This window comes from Drosophila pseudoobscura, chromosome X (assembly GCF_009870125.1).
Source record: "Drosophila pseudoobscura strain MV-25-SWS-2005 chromosome X, UCI_Dpse_MV25, whole genome shotgun sequence".
NCBI classification, from domain to species: domain Eukaryota; kingdom Metazoa; phylum Arthropoda; class Insecta; order Diptera; family Drosophilidae; genus Drosophila; species Drosophila pseudoobscura.
Window position 1 is genome coordinate 10073538 of NC_046683.1, and position 11274 is coordinate 10084811.

General features: G+C 43.3%; 2 long non-coding RNA genes across 2 annotated transcripts; one reads left to right on the plus strand and one right to left on the minus strand.

Moving 5' to 3' along the window:
• Positions 1-8442: 8442 nt before the first annotated feature.
• On the minus strand, positions 8443-9882 carry LOC26533051 (uncharacterized). Its single transcript, XR_001452856.2, has 3 exons — positions 9704-9882; positions 9368-9637; positions 8443-8457 (listed from the first exon to the last, which is right to left on the minus strand). It is a non-coding gene; the product is annotated as an uncharacterized lncRNA (long non-coding RNA).
• On the plus strand, positions 9395-11274 carry LOC117184931 (uncharacterized). The gene is made up of 2 exons (XR_004470402.1): positions 9395-9524; positions 10899-11274. It is a non-coding gene; the product is annotated as an uncharacterized lncRNA (long non-coding RNA).

Here is an 11274-nt window from a genome sequence, read left to right on the forward strand (position 1 = left end):
AAACCGCAAAACTATGAAATATCTATGTGGGATCGGAGAATATATATGTAGTACTATATATGTATGTATGTATATTATATTGTAGATGTACATGCCACAGATAGAGATACATTCGCTCGCTTACGCTTATGCCAAATGAATGCCGGAAGTGGCTTTGCAAAAGGCCAAAAAGGATACGATACGCTCACGGATAAACGAACTTGAACACATTTTTGACAGTTGTGCGTATAAATCTTGAAATGTTTTAATTTGCTTGCGAATCGATTTAAAGCGCAAGCGGAAAACGTAGGGCACACACACAAACAAACGAACCAAAAAAAAAGAACCAACAGATACTCTGCATTCGTACCAAAAAAAAAAAAAACAAAAAACAAAAAACGTAAAGCAGAAGAACGTAGAGCAGCGGCGGAGCAAACGTAGTCGTTGCGTATGATTTATGAATGACATTTCAGCCTCATTCACGTACCCTGTAATGTGGAACACGGCCTGTGTATGAGGGGTATGCTGGCACATGCCATCAACATGGGAGACAGTCAGCTATTAGAGTGTTGTGGTATTTTATGGGTTTATTGTGGTATTTTTTAAAAGATTTTTACAAGTATTCGGATAGTATTTACATATATAGGACTTTTTTTTCTAGTGTTCTAGTACGCCCAAGAGGTAGTAGTATTTTTCTGATATCATATCAAAACAACGTTTTTTAGTATTTTTTTTATGACCAGTTTAGTTTTTTCCTGCATAGTGTGGGCCAAGTTTTGGTTGAGTATGCTCGAATTATTTATTTTGTCTTGCATTTCAGTATTTTCTTGGTTTTTCGGTATGTCTGTTTATATTTTCTAGTATGTAATAGGCCTTTCTTGTATTTTCTAGTATTTAACAGTATTTTTGTGATATTTTTCTGGTATTTTTTCCTCATATATTTTCAGATATTCTAAAGACAAAAAAAAACCCACTACCAAACGATTCTTACCACAAAAAATATATGTTGCATATATTTCACCCAATAAATGGGTATTCGATGGTTCTCTTAAGCAATTTAGAGGGTATTCGAGTGTTCGGTTCGCCTCGACTTGCAACTTTTGGTCGCTTGGGTTTTCCTTTTCCTTCTTTGTGCTCTCTGTGTGTGGAGCAGAGCAGCGCGAATTAGCCAAAAGTCGATGTCGATGTGGATGTCGATGCCCGTGCCCGTGCCCCAATGCCATGGGAGTGGTGTTTACCTTTAAAGCGTTGCAGGCACTCGCCATTTTTTTGTTGGTTTCATTCTTTCAGATTTCGGCCTCTCGCCTCTCGTCTGTTGTGTTTCTCTGGTTCTCTGTCTGTCTGCCCGTCCGTCTGTCTGTCGTTTTTTTAGTGGTCCAATCGAGTACCGTCCCTGGGTCCTGGGTATCATATTTTTGCATTGACCCATGGACACGGACCCAAGCCCCGAAACCGAACCGAACCGAACCGAAGCGGGGCGAAAGAGAGGCCTGGATTGGGGAATGGGATTAAGAATGGGAATGGAACTGTCGACTGTGACTGTGACTGGGCCTCTCTTCGGGTTTTTTGCTCTTGGCGTTTATAGATTGAGTACTTTATCAAAAAAACGAGACATCAAAGCGTATATCATGTCAGCTCCAGAGACGCAACGACTCCTCTCCGACTCCGACTCCGACTCCGACGAGCGGATGGAGTACTGCATTTGCATGCAGCATGCATGTGCCCCTCCTGTCCCTCCTGTCTCTCTCCTCCTGTCCGCCCTGTCCTCCTGTGCCATAACTTAGCCAATGGCTCCGCTCGGGCGCCATTTTGTTTATCTTTGTCGCTTTTTCATGGGCCCAGGCGGTATGAGGAGGAGTATGGTCCACAGTCCGCAGTCCACAGGCCAGAAAGTTAGGCCAAAGCCTTCGCCATCGATGCCGCCGCCGGGAGTTTTGTGTGTGGACGGACACGGACCGCCATTCCAATGTGGGAGGGTGTAGGTGAACATCGTTGTGAACTTGAATTCTGCATTGGATACATGAATGGCACTCCATTGATGTATAGAAGCCACAGGGAGACCTGTACAAATATGATGGAATGTCTCTTAAATCAAGTGGTAGTACCTCCCCAAAACAGGGTATTTGTGCTTCGGTGCCATCGATGCATTCAGCGAAGGTCTTATCGAGCGCCAAGCATCATCATCATTGAGTCAGTGACTCATTTTTGGAGCGACTGAATCGACTTCATCGACTGCATCGACTGCTCCCATAACCATTCTCGCGTTTCGTCCGATTTCGATCTCTCGTGATCATGGTACATTAGGTTTTTCGCTCCCAAATGAATGGAATGGATCGACGGACAGAGTCATGCCATGAATGAAACTCTATTGTGGCACCGTGGAGACTCACAGGCACTACTGTGCTCCTGCCATGTAGCTTTTTGTGGGCGTTCAAATCAGTTGCCAGCCATCGAGTGGGTGCGTTTCTCTTTTCTTTCTCAGGCTTTTGTCTCTAGTCAGCGATTGATCGGGGGTCGGGGGGCACCCCGGCATGGAAATCGTTGAAAGTTCTGATACAATTTTCAGACATATATTACGATATTCAGGGAAAAGCGAACAGGTAGAGGAGAGGCTGGAAAGTGTCCATTGAGACTGGTCGAAGGATGAGTGTCCCTGCAAATGGGGGGCTGGATGGGTCTGGAGGCATCAACACATCCCCAGAGCGCCTTTCAGGCCGCACAGCAGGAAATCACAAATCACAAAGATGCTCCAGAGACAGAGAGAAGAACCTGACTTTTCTGATTAATTTTGAATAAATGCAAATGCGAATAACGAATGTGAATATGAATACTCGTACGGATATGCACACATTTCGCCAAGGTTATCCCCCTGACTGACAGATGGATAAAGGGTCCAGCGAGTGGCTGGCCCCATGGAGGAGCCCAATACCTATCCCGATCCTTGATTCCTTTCATACGCCTGTCGCTTTTGATAAATCTGATGCTTTTTGTGTGTGCTCTGGCTCTCGAGCGCTGAAAAATAACTTGTTGTGATAATTTCGTTGGCGAATTTGTTGCGCAAATATCACAATAAAATTAATTTCCTTTTTTTTTTCTCGCTCTCGGAGGAGCATTTGGCACTTGCGATCGCCGCGATACCTTTTTTCAGCGATCCCATTTCATGAATGAAATCGGGTTTCGTCTTCGTCCTCGTCTTCAGTCCCTTCCTCCTTCCCATCGTTGCCTTCGTTTGCCGCCGCACCGGAAATTGAAATTTTAAAAGTTTTGACGTTTGCTTAGTTCTCTGTCTCTCTGTCTACGTCTCTGTCTGTTCTCTGTTCTCTGTTCTCTGTTCTCTGTCCTCTGTCCCTGTCTCTGTTCTCTGTCCACATTTAAATGAGAGCAAGACTCTGAAAAATCCTCTTCTGTTGTGACCATAACACGAGCCACAGTCCGAGAGCCTGAAATTAAAATTAACAAAAATATTAATTGGCTGAATGTTGGACACGACACTGCTGCCGTTCCTCCTACAACCAGAGTACCTGTATCTGCACATTTGTATCTGTAAATGTATCTGTGCATCCATGAGGCTCTATCTGTCGCTTTCCTGTTTCCGTTTGATATTTCATTTCCACTCAACATCTATTTTGATTGCGGAAGGAAAGTGCCAGAAATTTGGGACAAATTAAATGCCGAAAAACAGTCCTCGAATCTGCGCCTGTCGTCTGGCTCTTTGAACACCTGGCCTGCTCCGTGTGCATATTTGCAGTCCTTTCAAGTTCTATAATTTCCAGCATATACACACACACACACATACATTTTATTACATTTTGTATATATTTTCATTTATATTTGATATATATTTGGAATATTTTTTCTGTACAGCAAAAATCTCTCATGATGCGCATGCAGAAATTATTTTAATTTTCAATAAAAATGCAAATATTTTATTTATAATTTTTGTGCACAAAAAAAAAACACACCCACACATCCTACTCATGGAATAGATATATACGATATATGTACAACCCAAAGAACATTTTGTGGTATCTGCCACATCTGCCACATATGGCATAGCCGTGTGGCAACCGTTCATTGGGTTACAAAATATTTGATGTGGCGACAATTTGACGGCTACTGCCGTGCTGCGGGGGGCATTACAGCAGAAACCCATCGGAGGAGAAGGTGGCAAAAAAAAAGAGCTGTATATAGGAACTGACAAGCCGTCAAACTGACAAACTGACAAACTGACGAAACAGAAGCCCCCACCCCTGACTTGCAGCCGCCTAGTTTAACATATTTGCACGGGTCATGGGTCATGGCTGGATGGCATGGGGATCGAATGTGGGCTGTCAATCGAACGGGGACGTTCTTTGGTTATCGGTTATATCTGTTTTTTTTTTTTGTTGGCGGTACATACATTTTTTAGCTAAAAACAGGAAATATATTCAAAGAACTACCTAATAGGGGCATTTCCAGCGAAAAGGTCCACCATGCCAACATATATTTTTTCTCTATTATTAAGAGTTAACTAATTTCACCAAATGACATATCATTTCCTTAACTTTGATCTAAAAACCTTTTAAAATAAGCAAAAGTTTGCTATTTCGGTATTTTTAAGCCCCTTCATGGACATGTTTTCCTTTACTATGATCTCCTATAAGAAAGTTGATACTTGATTAAAGTTTTTCCTCTAAGTCTTGATAAGATATTGCAACTTCTAAAAACAAACCCAGAAAATTGGCACAGTCTCGGCTAATGGTAGATTTTTCAACTTTAATTACCATGGAATTCGGAAAAAAACAGGAAAGGTTTTTGCATTTAACAACTTAGAAAAATTAAGGCTCAATACTTCAGATATTATCAGAAAAAATGTATTACAGATAGTCCTAAGCAATTCGCAGAGTTTTACAATTTTGTACCCCAACCTCAGAAACCACTTCTGTTTTTTGTCAGGTCAAATTTTGGCTTATAAAAGATGGTATTACTGTAATTTTTTGGATGAACATAGGGCTATCTAATTACTAATGAACTAGGATAATATTTATTCCGAAATTCGACTTGTTTGCGCCTTTTGAATTGGGATTGGAAGTGCTTGTATCTGTTATTCCTTTGGTACAGAGAACCGTTGTGTCGCGGCACGTTTCGCGGCTCGACTTCAAACGTTTCGAGAGCATTGAAAAGTCATCTATATCCGGATCCGGTGTATAGCACTCTTTTATCTGTCCAATAAAATGCATTTGATGTGTGTATAAATATTTTTGACCTGTGAATCTGTTTGGTTCGGGGTTCGGGGTTCGGCGTTGTAGGGCCTTGGGGGATTGTGAGATTTTGAACGCGGACTAAACTGTCAACTGCAGTTTTTTGCAGGGTTTCGACGAGGCTTTCAGGCATTTTGGGACGGGGTGTTCGAACATACATACAGGAAATTATCAAAATGCAATTTTCAATTAAATGCCAAGAAAAACACGCAAAGGAAAAACAAAAGCGGAAACGGAAACAAACAAAAATCGTTAAAAAAAGGAAGAGGATATTTGTATGAAAAAATACATTTAAATGGAATTATATTCCATTGTGGCCTCTGCCTTTGACCCCCGAGGTATATGTATCTACATATATTGAAAAGATATATGTACATTACAAACAGATCAGACAGTAAGAGCATTGAAATGACCAAGGAATCGATGGTACAGCTTTTGTTAAACTATTAAAAGTCATACCTTAAAGATTTGCGATGACAGAAGCCAAGGAATATCATGGGCTTTGAAAGAGAATTATTATACTCGAATGAAAGAAGTGTAAGCCAATAAAAGTGTTCAAAAAATTGCATATCTGTATCTGACGAAGCACCTGACAGTACATTTCATTGACCTGCAAAAATAAGGCTGCAAAAGGGGACTTTTAAGTACTCCTCCTCCTCCTCCCTGAAACACATGCGTATAGGTACGACTCGTACGATCCAAAAAAAAGGCATGAACAAAGGGCGTAAGCCAAAGCCGTAGATGAAAGACAGAACTGAAGCCGAAACGCGGACAAAGAAAACGCTGAATCCGCGCCAGAGTGGATTTTGGGTGGCAAAGCCGACAGCTTATAGGCCCAGATGTTGCACTTTGTACCTGTGCCCCGGTGACGACTGTAGGTGCAACTGCAACAGCAACGACAACTGAAAGTGTGAACGACACAGTGTGTCCCCTTTATTGTTGTTGATTCTGAAGGTGCGCGTGCGGTCGGTCGGTCATCATCATTTGTCGTCAGGCAAAACGGATCCGATCCGATCTGATCCGATCCGATGGGTATCTTAAATCACAACTGATGCCGCCCTCGGCCTCACTTTCATTATGTTTTTCAGCGGGGGATTCTCATTTTGACTCTTGGGCTGCCGCAGTGCCACAGTCAACTGGTTGCATGCCGCATTCAAATTCCTATAAATGATAGATCATTTTTTGCAGGTGCCTTCAATGGGTATTTTTTTCTGAGAGACGTGCGAGTTGAAGCTTTTTATTTGGTCTTCTTTCCCAGTGCTAAAATATTTATTTATATTCAAGGCTTTATGCTCATTACCTAGGCCTTCCATTCACAAGAAAATGATATAATATCTTGAAGAATTCGCCTCATTTCAAGCCCAATCTTTAGTTGGCAGATGCAGACCTTCTCTCTGAGAAGTTAATCACATTTCGAATATTCCATATGCCGGAGATATCTGAATCCCCACCCTCATCGCGCTCTATCTCGTAGGTATATCTCGTGTATCTGTATCTATCTTGCTCAAGAAATTGTGTTGCAAGAGCCAGAGCCGCGCATCAATGCACTTGGGAGTGTTGCCGCCGGAAGCGAGACAGAGGACCCAGGACCTTTGGCAGTGGCTGTGGCTGTGGCTGTGGCAACGGGGGATGGCGAGTCCGGGCTCCCGGGGGGAAGCCAGTGTCAAGTGTCAAGTGTCGACATCTGACGGACGCAAGTGTCAGCCATTCTGTAGAGGAAGGGCAAATGTCGTCGTCTGAAGCGTCTTCTGCTTTCCACTTTGCTGTTTCTGCTGTCTCCTGGCGATGTTACAGGTCACCGCCCACTCCCGGGCGGGGGGGAAGGGGGGGGATGGTAGGGCTGGAGTCCTGCGGCTCCTCCTTGGCTACTGACCATGGCAACGCACGCACACGAGCGCAAGTAATCATAATAAAGGACCAGAGAGGACCTCTCTTGCCGCTAGGAAAATCTTATTTCACGCTGCAAAACCACAAGGGAACGTGCCACACGCACACACACACACCGCAACAGCAGCAGCAACAGAAAAATTGCCACAGAGATATATAGAGAGAGAGAGAGAGAGAACGATAGACAGGACAACGACAAGGACAACGACGACGACGACAGGCGAAACATGGTGACATTGTAATAATTATGCCAAAGATTATCCTTAGACCCTGCGACCCTCCTTCACACACACACACACACCCACCCACACACCCACACACATACACAGCACAGCAGGAGGAAGGCAGAGGTGTGAGGGCGGCGACTGTTTGTGCCGCAGGACAACGACAACGACAAGGATGACGACAACGATACGATGTTGCCTGCCTGCCTGCCTGCCTGCCAGCCGCCGCGAGCAAGCGCGTTAAGTAGATGAGCTTCAATTTGTGTGTGCCTCCCGTACCTCCTTCCAACCATCCATCCAGCCATCCATCCATCCATCCCTGTCCCTACCTATCCACCCACACCCACACCCACACCCATGTACCTTCCGTTCCTTGAGGTGGTCCCTGTGGATGGGGCGGATATCCTGTAACCAGATTTGCCCTATGTGATTAAGTAAGTCATTGAGATGGTCTCGTCCTCGATAAGCCCCTAACCATTTCTATCTTCTGTTCTTCTACACCCCCCCTCTCTCTCTCTCTCTCTCCCTCTCTCTATGTGGCAGAGCGAGTCGCTTGGTTTTCATTAGGTGTTGGTCATACCCCCAAAGAGGACCAAGCCTGTGAAGACAGGTGTACGAGGCTTAATTAGTGACTGGACTCCACCATCGTGTGGCTTGAGTCCACCATCCACTATAGTTTCAGGATCTTTCCATAGAAGTCACCATCTTTACCCTTACTCCCCATTTGGCACCACCATTTCCATCAGAAAGTACGATCAGACCTACCTTCAAGTATTCAGAAGACTCTGAGCATCTCTGAGTATGTGTCTTGAGTCCACCATAAAATATATTCCAATTCCAATCTTCCCTCCTTCTTCTCTCGGATATCCCTCATGCAAGTAGCTTCCGTTGGCAGCTCTTTGAGTCCCTCCTCTGTTCTGCCTTATGGGAAGAACACTTTGATATCTAGGGTATCCAAAACGTCGGCTTCTGCCCCCTCTCCAAGAACTATCTCCACTTTCTTGCTCCTTGTTGTTGTCATGCTTGTAAATTGCTGTTGTGGTTGTTGTTTCTGTTGTTGCATGTTTCATGATGACGATGACGATGATGTTGCCTCCTTTTGGGGCCTGTTATCGCCTCTGCTGCATCTTCAGGTTCACGAAAAACAAATGGTAAAAAACAAAATATACAAAAAAATAAACGGCAATAGATTTTTCTTGTGATTTTGGTTGGTACCGTTTTTAGGGCCACGTTTTGTTGCCAAGGCTAATTAACAAGCGGAAAACGCAACAGCAACGGTGGAACAGTGGAGCCACACCACAGCTGTACTGTCACAGCTGTACTTGGTCGATTGCCCCCTCTTTTTGTGCGGTTTGTCCCACTGTGCACTGTGCGCATTTCCGCAACGACCGACGACCGACGAAACCAATTTCGCGACATTGTGGGCGTGTCACAGGAGGCATTGCCTTTGCTCTCGTGACAAAAAGATGGACAGCCCCGGCAAACAAATGTCGAGGAGACAGGACAGACACGGCCGTAGTGCGGAGAGTCCCAATGGGGGGAGAGTGTCAACGGTTATGCCAGGGCCCGCTTTTTGTGTTTGTTTTAGATCGCAATCCCCAATCGCAATGCCCTCCATGCCACAGAAACACACTGAAAAAAGACCGAAGTACAGGGCCAACTGATGGCGCTGCTTGAGTGACACGGACACGAAACTAAACTGACACTTCAAACGACAGCCTGCAGCATTGGAAAATGGGTAAAAACCCAGAGAGAAAATGAAGCGGAAAAACTCATCAAAATCAAAATCAAATCCAAATTCAAAACTCAAACCAAAAGTCAAAACGATGGCCAAGCTGCCACACATTCTTTTCTGTCATTTTGCTGCCTCATTTTTGGGGAATACTAGAATATTTCGTTGGATAATTGAATTTTCCTCGGAAGAGCCGCCTAATCAAGCGCCATCTGACATTCAACTAATTTGACAGGCACACAAATTATGTGTTTGATATTTTTGGAATATGTTTCGGTAGGAAATTTCGGAATTTATATTGTTACCTTTGAATGTCCTTTGCAGCGAATCTTATTCCATTATCACTCTAGAATCAATGGCTTTAGATTTAGGCATTAAGAAAAAACAACTCCTCAAAACTAATTTGATGAGAAAATTCCTTTATTTTGGTATCATATTAGTTGTGTCTGCCAAAGTCTTCTGGTAAGTGGAGATCCTGCTGTTCATTCGTTGGGTCTATGGTGGGGTCTTCATTCATGATTCGTGAATCACATTCGAAACTGCTTTGTGGCCGTGGGAAGCTCCAGGAAAATCAGCTGGCCACATGGGGGAAATCAAATTAGAATGAGAACTAGAGTGAGTCCTTACAGTGCTGTGCATACCCGAGCAATGCTCAAATTTAAGCGCCTCAAGAAGGAACCCACATCGCGCACCAATGAAACCAATTTATGAAATTTAGCCATATTTTTGGTTCAAAAATTTAGAGGGGTTTCCAAAAGGCAATGTTTTTGTAGATTGACGAATGTATAGAGTCCTATAATGACATTGCAATCGTGGGTATTTTTATTACTATTTTGTACTTTTTACGACTCAGCATCAGATATGTAGTATCTTATCTAACAGATTGGAGAAACTCGTGGCGATCGGCTCTTTGAACACCTGGCCTTAAAGTAGGGCCGTGGAGTAGGGATACTTCTATGGATTGTGATTGTGCATCTTCATTGAAAGCCTGTCTTTCCACTCTTTGGTTTTCCATTTTATATGTCTGTATGTCTGTATATTTAGTGGTTTCTTACTCCCAATTTGACATATTTCATGGTGAAGTGAAACGCCTCCTCGGTGCCGCTGTTACGTCTGGCAGTGTTTGGCTTCTGTTTTCGTTTTCGTCTCTTCGCTTGCTCTTTCGCCTGCGCCTCTTTGGCATTTAATTACAGGGTACCCTATACGGTATGCTGCTGCTGCTACTGCCTGGCATCGGTTCGCGTGCCCCAGCCAGCGATTAGATGTGGCCAAAAGATACGCGCACGTTTATTAGATTCCATTAACTGATTGCCAGAGTCCGAGAGAGGCATATGCACGGCCATATCCCGTATGCATATCCCACAACACATGACACGCCCCATTGTTGTACGGCTGCTTGTTAACGCCCCCCCCGCAAAGGGGGGCACAGGGGGAAACGAGGGGGGTTGGGGGATAGGTCCCCGCTATCCGAAATCTATTCAATTAAAATGCAAAAGTCATAAATCTCATAAATTATTGCATTTTAAATGGCCTTCCATTTAGATATTGTCGTTGCTTTGGCGCTGCGTTGTGTTGTGTTTTGACATTTTGTTGCTTAGGCGTTTAATTTATGGAACCAATCGATTGGCAGATAGGCCCATCTATCGGCATCTATCGATTGAACGCCGTCACATCACGAGTGATGTTTCAATGCTGTTTGACAGCCTTTCCTTGAAGTGGAATATTTTTTGAATGATTTATAAATGAAATATTGTCCCATTTGTTAAAAATGAACATTTTAATGGAATGCTATGATTTAGACGCTATTTTTTTGTTGCTATTTTATCTCTCTCACAGTCGAATAAAGAAGAATGAAGAATTCATGATGCAACGTTGACATGTGACTGGCAAAAACAGACAGATGATAGCCTGCCCAAGGCAAAAAATTAATGGAAAAATGTACGAGTATAACTGGAATGTAGACCGTCTTTCCCGCATTCGGAAACACTTTTTGAAATTTGATTGAGGGATTTTCCATAGAACTTTCCACAACGAATCGATTGGCAATTGCCATTCCGCTTCATTTATAATCGGGAATAATTTAAATATGGAAAATCATATTCGAAATTAAAGTAATGGCAACAGCAGCAAAAACAATATAAAAATGAAACACTTAATAACTTTAGCAGCATGAATGGTTTTGTTATTAAGTAATAAAGTAATTACAATTTAA